The following is a 16133-nucleotide window of genomic DNA, read 5'->3' as shown; positions in this document are numbered from 1 at the left end:
TAGAGCCTCACATTTCCTTGTATCATGAAAGGAGGAGAATGAAAATTTTAAAGAATAGGGGCCGGGACTTGAAAGGCTGCCTACGTATCTCACAAGGAGAATTCAGGCCCTAAGTTGTTTGAATACAAAAGGAATACTTTTTCATTAATTCATTCATTACGATTACAAGGAGATTGAAAAATAACAACAAATCTTTTGAAGATAAACGGTGTCCCCATCTTAGTCGTTCTTCTTGTTGTTGTGGAATAAACCACGGGGAAAAGACTCGACTTGAATCTTTCCAATGCTGATGAGACATTCCACGTCATGGTGTAATGCAAGACATTTTTCAATACTATGATCTACGGCATTGTGATAGGGGCAACATTTCCAAACTTCAAAACAAATGGAATATAACACGTCCACGTCCTGATAGAAAGGGGTGAAGACTCAATTTCGAACAAATTCTAAATAAACCTCAAACATTGTTTTCTTAAAAGGAGTGAATGAGCACAAATAGAACATAGTCCTCACAGTTACTGGTATGTCGAGCCGCGGTTCGTCACATGCGATGATGATGTCGTCACCCCAACTATTTGAAATACTGTCCATATCGATCAAACGATGGACTACATTCTTGAACTCTACGTAGTACTTTATCGTGTGCCCTTTCTAGTTGGGATGACACTCAAAAGTCTTGCGGAGATCCCCTGATCCCTCTTGGGAAGATGATCTTTCGATGGGCCTCAACATATGCCTGGCCCAATAATGCTTGAAAATGAGGGCGCACAAAATGGCTTCCATCCTTATTCGGTGCTCTTGTGGATAATCTTCAAGAATGACTTTCTGGTCCCCTTCTTCCAGATGTTTTTCGAGAGAAGGTTTGCGGGCGAACGCTTCCTCATAACTTTATTCAATGTTCCCTAATTCGGATTCTCACGAGGAAATAGTAGATCATATAGGCGCTTCCCACGCTGCTTCTGTACGTCAATCATCTCCTATTCAGTTGGTTCAGTCTAAAAACTCTTTCCTTTGTCCATAGTTGTGATCTCACCTTTCTTGAGATGGTAGCATAGTGTTTTAAGAATTGCTGATAAGATTTTGCTATTGTTTGGGAAAATCAAGACTTGGAAAATTTGGTTGGGCTTTGCAGTAGTGACTTGTAATTTTTTGGAAATTTCTGAGAGGACTGGGTTTACGATGTCCTCATTCAAAGAAACATATCATATAAACAGTAAAAACACATATATCGCGTCCTAAACATTCATGGGACCCTTTTGTGCCAAGTGTAAGTTTAACAATATGAACGATGTACGTATGAAATTTAACCAGTTAATCACCCCCCAAGTAAACCTCTTATATGAATAGTTAGTGCTTAAATGGGGAATAAACGGCGAAAAGTAAAGAACAAAATACAAAAACGACAGACCCACGCAAAAGCAATTTAAACGTACGGAAATGACAGAAATACATAGAGAAAAACCCACATAGGGGCGAAGTCCACTATGATGTCCGTGATGGCCCTCCTCCTCTGCTACTTTCCTGAGTCTTGTACTGCTGAAACATGCATCACAGTTGTCGCACCCTATTTTTGAACCGGACGAAAACAGTTGACAACATAATATGGCTTACACTCTGATTTGAAAAAAAATTGTTTGTTTTAGATTCGCCACCTAAATTTTAAGGAAAATATTATGAAAACATCTTTTATATGTAAAATGGACACTCTATTTTGATTTGTGAAACCAGTGAGATTCTGAGTAAGGGTTTTGGTTACTCGAGGGGAAGGTGTTAAGCACCCCTCAAAGCCAATCCGAAGATAGTCCTTAAACTCAATTAAGGAAAATTTAATTTAGGAAAAACTTGTTTATTTGTTCTCTTTAAAATCAATTGTGAAATTTTTTATTAGTTTTAAGAAAAAGAGTAAAATACAAGGTACGACATATATACATCCATTATAGAAAATGATATTAGTATGCTTATCACACTGTAAAAATAAATAATTAAATAAACATACTAATCTGTATGATAATTTTATATGTTGAAAAGTATAGAGGTTACCGATATAAATATATCAAAAATAAATGTTGAGTTAAAATTATATGAAAATTTGTCGCTTTATTTATAGAAATGAGATGTAACGAAAAATAAAACAAATAAGATAGTTGTCGGGTATGGATATTTAGTAAAATAATGTGTATATTAGAGTGTGTAAATTTATAAATTATAAAAATAAAATAAATATCATTTGTAAAAGTTATAGTGTATATGAGAAAAATAATGTAAAAATAATAAGTTATGTAAAAACTAATATATAAAATTTATACCTTTTTGCGTATGACATAAATATGTATGTACCTTGTATTTTTAATCCATGTCTAAATCCCTGAAAATAACATGCTAAGAAATTAAATAGTTTTAGTAATACTTGATTTAGAAAAGGACGATAACAAATATATTTTTTAAAGGGGGTGATTTATAAAAATGATCTAGTTATTGATATCCTATCCCAAATCATTATTCATCTACCTTGAGTTATAAAGGGTACGAAAAATCTCCTAATAAATTAAAGATGGTGAATTGGGCATCTAAAATGTGGAAATAATGTTAAAGTAATTGTATTGATCTACTTAACTTGTGTATTTCTAGGTGAGAGATTTTGATTATCCTAGTGGAAAGGGTTAAGGATCCTTTAAAGAATTATGCATTTGTTCTACAAATGGAAATGAGTAATGATTAATATGAGTAAATATATTTTTTTTTTGTGAATTTGATTATTTGAAATATTTTGATCCTACTAAAAATGAGTCAAGTTGTATGTCTTTAAGATAACAGATCAACAACAACAAACTTATAACATTTGTTTTGCAGCTTCTAAAATAAAGTTCTTCTTCTTCTTGAAAGTAGTATTTCTTTTTTAAAAAAAACACCTTCACCCGAATTACTGCACTTTAAAACTCTTAAAGTGTCCTGGTTCCTAAAAATGATGTTTTTAAACTTGAATAAAACTGCTTTTTATTAAAAAAATAAATAAAATTTGCACGAAGGGATAAAAAATTGACATATTTTTGTCGTACAAAAATGACATAATTCTTCACTCAAGATCTCGAGTTCTTGTTCCATGTGAGCCATCTTTTCCTCATTTTGGATGTCAGCTACACTTTGAGATCTTTCGGGCTTCTCAATAGGTACTATTATATTTTCGGCAATGTTGATCTCGTCTTTGTTGGTCATTTTTCTTTTGATCAAAGGTTATATCGTGAGTAAGTCAGTTTGCAAGTCGACACAAATCAACGTTATTTGGGGATAAATAAAGAAAACAAAACAAAAAGGAAACAATGTTAGTTTGGAAAATACTGAAAGATGTAACAAATAAGCAAATGTAACACATATAGACGCCAAATCGGCGACATTCAAAACGTGTCCTGATGTAGAACCTCTTTTTGCCTGAGGTAGGCCGACGTTGCAATCAATTTGATAATAAATTATTCATTTGAACACATTTTAGATTTTGGAGCAAATATAACTTCATTGATTAAGGTTTTCTTGGATGTTACATTGGGATTGGAAATCAAAACCCAAGAAATGAAAGTACAGGGGGCCATAAGTCATACAAGAGAAATAGGCCACGTGTCACTCTTAAGAGCTTATGAAAAAAAAAGTTCAAAGAAAAAATAAGGATCTACGGCCAGATTGGAGCATCATCACAGTCATCGTCCCCATCATAAAATGGCTTTGGTTTGTTTTTGGGACTCGTCGATCTTCCATTCCCAATTGTTAGAATCTTCATCAAATCATATGGCACCATATTTTTACGGAGCTTCTTCTAATGTTGGGGTAGGTTCATCCTCCATATTCATCACTTCTCCATATCTACGGTCATACAAGTTAGAGTCATGCACTCGAACTCTTCTGGGTCCTCTTCCATCTCCTCAGTTGGTTCCCTAGAATCCTCTTTTGGGTCTTCCTAGATCTTTTCACTTGGGCCATCATCAACTGCCTGTATGAGATGGTCGATAGACTGTTGGGTCACCTGCTGATACATGGATGTAGTGATGTTCATGAAGTTCAATAGCTCAATGCAAATATGATTTGACCTTTGAGTGTCTGTGAACCCTGAAATTCCTTCATAACTAGGACTAGCAAGAATTCCTCTTATCATAAAACAAGTATAATATTCAGGTGTGCACTATGATTAAACCCCCATGTCTGAGATAAGAATACTGCACCATCCTCGTAAGAAAGCAGAGATCCTTTCGATCGAGATTCCTCCGTCATAATCGACCACTGTCAAAGTCATATTTAACCATAGAGGAACGCCCTGGGTAATCAAAAACCGTCGGAGGACTCTTAGAGGTGCATAAGGTTGGATGCCTTCCAACCCGATTAACTCAATGAAACAGGTCTGGTTAGCTCTCAAAAAAGCTCGGTCATGGACCCATGGTAGTCACCATTGCATACGATTTCCCGTGAGGTGGGTCAGGAAAATACGCCAAACTTCTTCATTATTTGGGGCATCCCACATGCTCAACCTTATCACATAACTCCTGACCTTTTTTTGTGAGCTTGATTCAGTGCCATTTTCTGCTCCACTTTGATAGAAGTGTTCAAGCACCCAAATCTGCAACAACAGGTTACTTCCCTTGAAGTGATCATATGATGTAGAGCAGATAAATAATGATCGAAAGATTTCTGCCAAGATCATGGGTACCATGGTCACTCTAACAGGTCACCTAAACACGAAGATGACGATAGGCAATAAGTTAATGTCTACACAACCTCTTTTCTTAGGGAAGATCATAATACCCAAAAAATCCATTATGAAAACAATAGACCTTAACCTTTCCCAATCAATCCTAAAGATAAAATATTCCCATCCCTCATCAACTCTTCGCAAGCATGGTCATACCCTTAAACCTAAGGACTGGAGAAAAGTGGTTCTTGATTTAGTGCGTGGGGCCAAGGGTACTCGTCCAGCCAATGGTAAATTCGCAATTTGACTTATTTCCTCCAGGGTTGGTGTGATCTCTAAATCTGCGAACTGGAAAGTCACTGTTGTTGGCTGCAAAAATTCAATCATTAGGGTAATGAGTGACTTGTTTGCCCGTATGCCACTCTGATGTTAACCCACCATTCTTTAATATTTCGAGGGACCTTAGTCATCATCTAGATATTAGGAAGGTTTTGATTTATTTGCACCTTAAAGAAAGGGTAAAGGGTGTAATGAGTTTATTTTCTCGAAAACCTTTAAGAGTTTATGTTTGAATAATTTATATCAATTTCACACAAAGTTTATGTCGGCGAGTTTTAAAGAAGGAACTCTTTGACATTTGGGTGGTTTCTTAAGTGCAACGACATTATTGTATACTGTCTTACTTAAGGTTATGCAACATGAACTATTCTAAGAGTAAGATTATTTTCCTAAATTAGTGGGAGTAGGACTATTGCGAGAAGGTGCACTATCTTAATCGCACCAACTCTAAAATTAAGGAATCCAAAGAGAGTTTCACAAGTGCAGGAACACCCCTCGCATGTACAGTGTGTGCGTGTACGGCCAAGACTCAATAGAATGTGCAAATGACAGTGTAGAGAAAATAATAACGAGTAGTGTTTTAAAATAAATAAGGAACACAAGTTTTTATTTCACTTGCGACCTTGCAATCAAAGCAACATATCAAATAGCAAGCTGAAAATAAACACGTAATCATAAAATTTATTCATAAATGTGTTTTTCTAAGGTTAAAACCTAGATAAGTTCCTCAGCGGAGTCGCCAAGCTGTCGCACCCTATTTTTGAACCGGCCTAATACAGTTTACAACATAATATGGCTAACACTCTGATTTGAAAAAAAAATTGTTTGTTTTAGAGTCACCACCTAAATTTTAAGGAAAAAATTAGGAAAACCATTTTTTATATGTAAAATGTAAACTCTGTTTTGATTTGCGAAACCAGTGAGTTCTGAGTAAGTATTTTGGCTACTCGAGGGGAAGGTGTTAAGTTCCCCTCAGAGCCTATCCGATGATAGTCCTTAAACTCAATTTAGGAAAATATAATTTGGGAAAAACTTGTTTATTTATTATCATTAAAATCAATTGTGAAAATTTTATTAGTTTTAAGAAAAAAAAAATAAAACACAAGGTACCACATATATACGTCCATTATAGAAAATGATATTAGTATGCTTATGACACTCTAAAAATAAATAAATAAATAAACCTACTAATATGTATGATAATTTTATATGTTGAAAAGTATAGAGGTTACCGATATAAATGTATCGAAAATAAATGTTGAGTTTAAAATATATGAAAATTTGTCGCTTTATTTATAGAAATGAGATGAAACTAAAAATAAAACAAATAAGATAATTGTCGCGTATGAATATATAGTAAAATAATGTGTATATTAGAGTGTGTAAATTTATAATTTATAAAAATAAAATAAGTATCATTTGTAAAAGTGATAGTGTATATGAGAAAAATAATATTAAAATAATAAGTTATGTTAAAACAGAAATATAGAATTTATACCTTTTTGTGTATGATATAAATATGTTTGTACCTTGTATTTTGAATCCATATCTAGAATCCTTGAAAATAACATGCTTAGAAATTAAATAGTTTTAGTAATACTTGATTTAGAAAATGACGATAACAAATATATTTTTTGTAAAGGGGGTGATTTATAAAATAGGCCTAGTTATTGGTATCTCATCCCCAAATCATTATTCATCTACCTTAAATTTTAAAGGGTCCAAAAAATCTCCTAATTAATTGAAGATGGTGAATTAGTTATCTAAATGTGGAAATAATGCTAAAGTAATTTCTATTGATCTACTTAACTTATGTAATTCTAGGTGAGAGATTTCGATTATCCTAATGGAAAGAGTTGAGAATCCTTTAAAGAATTATGCATTTGTTCTAAAAATGGAAATGAGTAATGATTAATATGAATAAATATATATTGTTTTTTTGTAAATTTGAATTTTTGAAATATTTTGACCCTACTAAAAATGAGTTAGGTTGTATGGGTTTAAGATAAAAGTAATCATTCTAAAAACAACAAACTTAATAACATTTGTTTTGCTGCTTCTAAAATAAAGTTCTTCTTCTTGAAAATAGTATTTCTTTTTTTTTTTAAAAAAAAATACCTTTACACCCAAATTACTTAACTTTAAAACTCTTAAAGTGTCGTAGTCCCTAAAAATGATGTTTTTAAACTTGAATTAAAATGCTTTTTATAAAAATAATCTGCACGAAGGGATTAAAAAAAATGATAGTTTTTGTCTTACAAAATATAAGTTTTAAATCTAACTTTTTTGAGCCTCAGAAGCCTTCATTTTACATTCAAACTCTGCACATTTGACATTTAGAAAATCTGTTGGACAAAGTGGTTAAACTCCATATTTTATTTCTTATTAAAGAACATTTTTTCAAGCTAAAGTTTGACTTAACAGACTGCAAAAGGGTTGTTTTTTTGGTCTCAAAAAAACGTGCACTTTACACTCAAATCGTGCACATTTTGAGCTCAAAATTCTGCATCCTTTCGAGCACAGAATGCTGCTCTTTTTGAACTCAAAATGCTCAATTTTTTGTGTCTCAATATACCACTCTAAAGCTCTAAATATGTGATATCTTTAACCTTAAAATCTGTACAGCTTTCAAGTCTACAGTTTAAACCACCAAAATTTGGAAAGCAACGATTTAAGCCAAGAGACTATACTGAACCCAATATATAAAATAAAACAGGAGGGTTAAAGACTACGTCTTACTACCGTCGTTCTTGGTTGTTCCAAACAAAACGAAATAAAGAACGCATAAACATAAATATGAAAACATTAAATGGAAAATGTTAGTCAAAAATAGCAACATATATGTGTATATAAAGCACATGAGAACTTTGAAGTGAGAAGGAAACGTTAGACACTATGGACGCGATGAAGGCTGTTATACACAAGGGATAACGTAGGCGCTTCTCTGATTTGGACAGAGACAGATTTATGTCACGACGCCAAACGCACTCCCATGTGTACATGTGGAAAAAAAAAGAATTAGCATCTGGATTTTAGAGTAATCGAAGAAATTGTAAAAAATAAGCATTATGCAGTTATAGGCGTGCTGTAAATATATTCAAAAACAACAACCTGGCAACATAATACTATTCTTGCAATTCCATGATGACATAAGTAATTAGAATACCAAAACTTAAATTCCTATAAGAAACAACACTTATAAAATATATTCATCAAGTAAAAAAAATATAAAATAATTAAACAATCTTTTCCTATTCTTATAAAATTTCACAACATATATTTTTATTTTAATTATTATTATGCCGGGAGCCAAAATTTGTTGTCAACAGCAGTATCAGTAGGTAAGCCTCGCTCAGGCGTCTTTTTTCTTCCCAATCGTCGTATTGCATCCCATCTATCTCTCTTTGACCCATGAGTCAATTCATCGAAACCGCGTCTTGGCCTTTCTAATTCCTGAGTTGTCTTCTAAAGAGCATCTTGATTTTCAATGAACTTGGCGTACATTTCTTTAGCTTCCCTCTTTACCTCCTGTAACTCGATCACAACTTTAGCCTCTTTGTCTTATACACTGTGACAAGTGTTCGGGACTAGAAAGGAGATACTTTGTTTGCTCTTTTTCAACCAAGCTTTATAAGTTTTGTCATACCCAACGTCAAACCGATCTGGGGCAATGACGTCTTTCTTCATTCGCTTGGCCCCTTTCCATCCCCTTAGCATTTCTAAAGTGTCATCCACTCTATCATTCCAATATCATACACATAGACGCCATAGTACGCCTCTCGAGTTGTTGTTTGCCTCCTTCCAAATTGTCGTAGGACTCGAAAGGGTGCGTGAGGACAGATTCCCTGAATACCTGGCAGCGGAAGTAGGAGTTGATTGTGTCCTTCTACGACGACCTCCCTCGAGATGAAGCGATCAAGCATCCATTGGAGATCTTCTGTTCTTAGTTCGGAAAAAATTTAAGCTCATCTTTCTCTATTCCTTCGATTCTCAAGATTTTCTCCAAAATAGCATATGATTCGAATCTCTGAGAGTGTTCTTACTATCAAGGGTATGCGATTCCTGAGTCCCATGAAATTTTGCTAAATGGCTTAGGATCAACCACAGAATGAGCAGGTTACATCCTTGAAAGTAATGATGTCCCTCTTTCCACTTTCCAAGGGCTCGATACATGTCGGACAGTATGACCAGAGCAACGAGATTATACTTTACTTGTCTATGATTCTCGAACCCATTGAACATAGTGTGTGCAAGCATTATCACTCGACTGTTGATGCTCAAGCTCAGGCTGTGTGGAAAGACCATTGTTCCCAATAATGCGACAACAAATACCAAAGGCAAGATCTCGTTCCATTCTCTGTAGGTAATTTTGAAATCTTGGTTATAATTTTCATAGAAGTTCGCGTGTTTGAATTTTACATAGAGATCCCTGAACGATACCCTAGATTCTCGACACCAGTAAGTGTAATATTTTCCTAACCCGAACCAGTCTGCGATATCTTCAACATAAGGATTGTTAGGGATTAGAATGTCTTCTTCTTTTCTCACTTTTCTTCCTAGCCCTGTACCCACTATGTAAATTCAATCCCGAAGATTCTCGATTGTCGAGGTGATTTCCATATTTCTGAGTCAAAACATTATTTTTTAGTTGTCCAAATAACCAGTGAGGACTTCGATCAGCTCAAGCCAACTATTCATGTTGATTAACTCGGTCAGGGCGCCCACATACTTGTTGAGGGCTCTTCTATTATCTCTGTCAAGGTAGTTATATGACATTCGTAGTAGAGTGGGGGCTTCTACGACCATGTCAAATCTTTGAAAGCAATTCATACCTACAAAAAAAAACCAGTTATGTTTACCCACCCTATATTTGGTTTCCACATGTACATCATTCAAATTCCAAGCAAAATCATATGTCCTGAGGTCGGAGACCTTGGACATGATTTTAGCGGTTTCACCTAATGGACTTAATACGCCTTGGGTATTAAGCCTTCTAGATTAATGCTTAAGTTCGATTTTGGTTTCTCTGTATCTTAGGTTGACTAGATTTATTTTCAAGTGACGGTTACCCGAGTCGGACAGACGATGGGGTGAAGCTAACAAACAACGTTGGATGACCGCAAGCCAACTATTCAATTTCTACTTCCAAATGAAGACTTGTGTATTTCTGAAAGAAGTCATGGTAAGCCACATAACTTCCTTTGCCCTAATCCAACTATTTGCCGTTTGGCGGAAGAATGTTGTGGAAATGAAACAGTTTAAAAAAGCAAACAAATAAATAGTTAATTCCACGTGGCCAAAACACGTTACTTTTAAGGTTAGAATCCTCAAAATCCCCAACAGAGTCGTCATTCCTGTTTTAACGTTTTCTTTCAACATAAATATTTTAAGTCAGTCTTTGTAATGACCCGGATCCGAAAAGATCATTTTTGATAATTTTTAATTGTCATTTAACTAAATTAATTAATGTCGGGTAATTTATTTATTTTTAATAATAATAGGCCAAGTTTGAAATATTTAAATAGGTTATTAGAAAGTGTTACTTTTAATACATATATAATTTAAAAAAATGGAAAAGGAATTAATTAAATAAATTAATAAAATAATAAAAAAAAGGGGCAAAGTGCCCTAGGCTATTAAAAAGCCGCATGGCTTAAAGAAACAGAAAGAAAGGAACGATCTGGAAAAAAAAAATACGCAGGTAAGAAAAGAAAAGAAAGGGAGAAAAGAAAAAGAAAAAGGAGGAGAAACAACAATATTTTTATCTCGAGATATCAAGGTAATTATTCTTATCCTTTCTATTAAATTTTTGAGTAACTAGGAATAGATTTTTAGGTTAAAACGTGTATAATTTATACTAATATGTGAACTTGTGAACTTGGGGTTATAAATGTGTATAAGTATTATGGTTCAATCATTGGACAATGATTAGTCCTAATCATTGGACAATGATTACTCCAAGATTAGGATTATTAATAGTGGAACGATAAATATGAATTTGAACATTGAAAATAAGTGGTTTCAGCAAATAGTTTTGTAGTCCGCCATTGATGTGTTGGGCAGTTAGTTTCGGCTTTAATTATTTTCATTTGATTATCATATTAGGATTCAAGTTTTGATATATTGAGATATGTGTTAAATAGTGGGTGCATTATGATATATAAAAATCATTATAATTATGTTATTCGGAGAATTAAGATTTAACCCTAAACTTGAAATTCAGAAAATATGAGATTTGATCAATTGGTTGGAATAAAAATTTAGAAATTTTATTATAAATTTGGATGAGTTTTGGGTCTAAGCTAGAGATATAGCAATATGAATGTTGTTAGTTTCGAAATCATATCGTGGTTATTTATTTGAATAGATTTTATTGGTTTGGAAGTCAACCAAAAGAGGAAGGCTCAAGTTTTGGAGTCATTGTTCGACTATTTGAGGCAAGTGGATTTCTAAACTCTTGTTAAGTGTATGAAATGCGTGTATGTCCTTGTGGTATATGTTGGGAGTAACGGGATTGGTGATGGGTTGACTTGTCCACATTGATTAATTCTAATGATGAAAAGAATGGGGATAACAAAAGGCAATGTGATTAATTGTTTATGTCTGTTGTGTTGAGAAAGGGTTGAAGGCTTGTTGAATCATTGTTGATGTAACTTCATGTTTGTGTGGTTGTGAACTGTGCGATGTTATGAAAATGGTCATCTCCTCATTATATTTGTGAACTTGTCATCTGCATTATTCTGAGGCATTTGTTGTGACAAGTGTTATGTGCATTGAGAAAGAATGGGTACTTAAGAGGATGTACCATTTCGAGGGACGTATCGCGCGCCGCGATGGATACTATATTTCGAGGGACGTATCGCGCGCCGCGATGGTTACTATTATCGAGGGTCGTGTCGTGCGCCGCGACAGATGCATGGACAGATATGTCCCCCATGGGTCCCGGACTGAGAGACAGTGGGTGTGTATCACTAGGTCAGACATGCATCATTATACTTGACATTGCATTCCATTGCATTGCACATACTTATCATTAGTGAACTTGATATCGTGTTTTGCTGATCTTCTTATTGCCTTTCTGCGGAACTTGTGATTGATCAATATTGAGCTTGTTATTGCGGATATATAATTTGTTGAAGTATTGTTGTTGAGGATATGTAATTTGTTTAAGTGTTGTTGTTGAGGATATGTAATTTGTCTAAGTGTTGTTGTTGAGCTACGTGCTATGTAAACTGTGAGCTGTTAGGTTGGGTTGATTTTAATGCAGGTTGTAGTTGTGGAGGTTTGGTTGGGGGTGGTAGGAGTACCCGTATTTTATCCCCTTAGCTTGTGTTTAGACGTTTTACTTGCTGGGTACCGTGTGGTTTGGTACTCAACCCTTGCTACTACAAATTTTTTTGTAGGTTACTAGCCCGGACTTTGTGATATTTCCCTTCTCCTTGTCCGAGGTTTCTTGGAGATTTGTCAGGTAGCTGTTTCCATCGCAGCAGACTTTCTTCTCCTTAATTATGATCTTGTTCTATTCTAGAAACAAGTTCATTTGAGACTTGAGTTTTTCTTTTGAATCAATTGTAATACTTTAGAGGCTTGTACACGTGACTACCAGGTTTTGGGGGTTTTATTAAGTTACTTATATTTTATTTCCGCATTTTATTGTAATGGTTGAGTTTTAGGCTGACTTGTCTTGGTGGGATAAGACGAGTGCCATCACGCCCATTTTTGGGTCGTGACAGTTTTTGACTTTTTAAAAGTAGCCACATAATTTTTAAAGAAAAATCAAGAAAACTTAGTTTTCAAAAGATTTAAACAAAAAAAATCATTTTGAAAACTTTAAAGGGGTTCGGGAATTCATATTTATATTTTAAGGTGTTTAAGACACCTTAAATACCCGTTAATACTGTTTTCCGGCAACAAACTTGTTTGACTAAGAAATAACTAAATTTTTTTGAAATAAAAATTATTCAATGGTTGTTTGTGATGAAGTATTAATTTACTGTCTAAGTGAACTAGACTTGCAATATTTATTATTTTTTAGCTCAACAGAAATCGATTGATTTATTTTAAATAGCTAAAATATAACGGCGTCTTGCAGGGATTTGAATTTTTCGACCCTAAAACTAACGAAAAAACAATAACAAACAAACAGTGATAAAGTAAGAGAAAGAGAGAGAGAGAAATACAGGCAACGAGAAAGATTTAGGTCCAAGTCCGATTTCTGTCCCCCAGGTGTGGTATTTGGACCCCTTTCGTGTTGGTCTTTGGACCCCTTCTATTTGTACCTGTCACGCATCGTTTGAATCTTAACCAGTGAGCAAGACGCGATTTAATAGGGTAGATAGGATAGAAATCTTCCTCTAAAAAAACTGGACATGAACAGATCTATACCACGTTTTTTTAAAAGAAAACAAATCCAACAAATGAACAAATTATATTCACAATGAAAGCAATGCAGTCGTCTAACACATTTTGACGCTTTCTAAACACATTTTTATGGAGACATGAACGCTCTTTCATAAAAAAAAAAAAACAGAGCCCTATCAACCATCCATTAAAATGAGCTAAGACTTGAGGAGAGCATAATTATCACGAATTTCGAAAGAATGTAAACAGAGAGACGATTTTAACAATAATAACTATATAAGTTTGAACTTCATTATCATTTCATGAAAAAGGTAAAACTAATACTTAAGAGAAAATTTATCTTCAAAGAACTAATATAAGCAACGTGAAGCCCGTGCAGAACACAACTCAAGGCAACATCTATTGGTGACTTAAAAGAATAAGAGCGTTAGGACTAGTTCACCTTTTGATGGGCATCGAATGGAGACAACTGGGAGTCTGGATACGACTTCTACCATGCAAGCACGGACACAAATCCAAAAACGAGCAACAAAAAGGGGAATGACGGAACCTCGGCCTCAAACGAGGTTATGATGGGCAAAACAGAGAAATTGAACTTATACTAGAATTAATTCTCTTATGTTCTTATTTAAAACGTCAATATCTTATCTCTATTTTTCTCCTAAGTTATTTCTATTAGGATCAGCAAATCAATGCCGAATCTTTCCTAATTTTTCTTCCCCGTCCTTGGTTAAATTTATTCTTTTTCTTCTATCTCCCCCCTCACAGAGAAAGAGATGAGGCCTATTTGAACACTGAAATTAGGGAAGAAAAGCTTGGGGGAAAAGAACAAAAAATCCCAACAGATTCGAAGGACCGGAATCAAAAATTCAAAACTCAACATTCTTTTTCAATTAAAAAGAGACAACCTTCCCTGACATTTTAATCCATTCCGGAAGAGGAAAGAAGGAACAGATGGCTAAGATGAATTCTATCGCCCTTGTTGTGATGTGGCCTCATCTCCGAGCGCGAGGATAGTTCCGCGTGCTCCCTTTTGTTGTTGTGATAGCAGACGGGAAAGGGACGTCCAAAGGAAGGCGACAATAATTGCAATACAGCAGTACTGGGTTTCCATATGTTGACGTCGTTTGCCACTGCTGTTTGGAATCACTCTTTGGATTTTTGACACTAGAGACGTCTGGGTCTCAATGTTGAAGTAGTAAAAGGGGTGGGGTTGGGGGAAATGGATAAGGTTGAAGGAATAAGGAATTTGGGTTGCTGAAATTCAAAAGAAGCCCGAATCTTGTTCAATGATGGGTTAAGGGGAAATTGTTTAGGTTGTCTTGGAATTTAGGAAATAGTCAAATTAAATTTATTTTAGAAAATTTGACTAAAATTTGAATAAGATGAATTAATATAAATTAATTAATGAGTTTCTTACTTTTAAAAAGATAAAATAATTAACTTAATCATGAACTAATGACTCAAAAAGATGTAAACTAACAATTTTGACAAAATTAATACAATAACTTATTATGTAAAACTCAAATCTTTTTGACACGATTTTTAAATATTTAAAAAATATATATTTATTGTTCAAAAATCATAAAATGACTAAAAATAAACTTGAAAATATCTGATTTTCCTTATATAAAGTTAATTATTCCCAATTGTTTGGATTAAAGAAGCTCAAAGATTAATTTATATCGAGGGGTCAAAAATTGGGTGTCAACAACTATCAAAACACACGTATTTACTGACTAAAAACCAAACTGAAATAGAAATTAACTCCTAAATACTAGGTGTCTAACTTAATAGAACTATTGCAACAGGAGTGTTTGTAATTCTAAATCAAAGATTCAATATATACATAAAATATTACAACGTCTTCAATCTTGAATCTCACCAGTCTAGGTCTTATGCTTCTACATTATTGTCTTAAAACAACATCAAGAATTCTTAAAGAGTGTTTGTATCATCTATGGGATTCTTTTGAGTAAACTCAAGGAGAGTAAAACATGTGAAGTTAGGATATAGTCGAGGGTTGTTGTAGCCCTCCAATTGATTTGGTGGACTCACCACATTTTCTTTGTCTGTACAAAGAAAGAAAGCAAGTATTTTTCTAGGATTGTTGTTGTTAGCAACTTCTCTATGCAAGGAACTTTTGTATATTCCATTTGATGAGGCCTGCAAAAAGAAAACACTAAATATGTTACATTGATGTTGTAAGTCTAAGAGTCAATGATGCATATCATTGAGTGACATGTGGAAAGATTTTATAATGTTTTTCACCAAAAACTGCATTATTTGGTTAATTGAGTTTGGTTAAAATTTGGACCGAAGGAGTACCATTCATTTCCCACAAAAACTGGAACTCCGCTAACAGAATCTTGATGGAGAATGGTTCATGATGTTGGATCATAGTGAGGACCTATTTCTAAGTTGAGCTCTGGTTTATGGCACTAGACATAATTGAGTCTCATTACGAATTCATTATCTTCGAAAAACACTTTCAAGTGGCTTTTCAGTACACCTAGTCTCATTCCTTAAAGTTCCATGATCCTAAGTGAAAGTGTGCTTATGGAATTGCAATAATCTTGATAAACATTCATGTATAATTAAAGGGAAAAAAGGTTAATTCATTTACATAATAGAAAAAAAGAAAATAGATACTCCTTTTGCTTCAATTTTTTTGTTAAATTTTTATTTGACATAAAATATAAGAAATTAAAGAAACACTTTTGTATTAAATAGTCTTCGGCAATATATATATATATATATA

General features: G+C 34.0%; 1 pseudogene; it reads right to left on the bottom strand.

The window, feature by feature from the left end:
* Positions 1-15310: 15310 nt before the first annotated feature.
* The window catches only part of LOC107001253, a 19490-nt pseudogene continuing 18667 nt past the window's right edge, over positions 15311-16133 (bottom strand).

This window comes from Solanum pennellii, chromosome 10 (genome assembly GCF_001406875.1).
Source record: "Solanum pennellii chromosome 10, SPENNV200".
In the NCBI taxonomy this organism is placed as follows: Eukaryota; Viridiplantae; Streptophyta; class Magnoliopsida; order Solanales; family Solanaceae; genus Solanum; species Solanum pennellii.
Note: the sequence above shows the minus strand (reverse complement) of the source record. Positions and strands in the feature narration are given on the sequence as shown.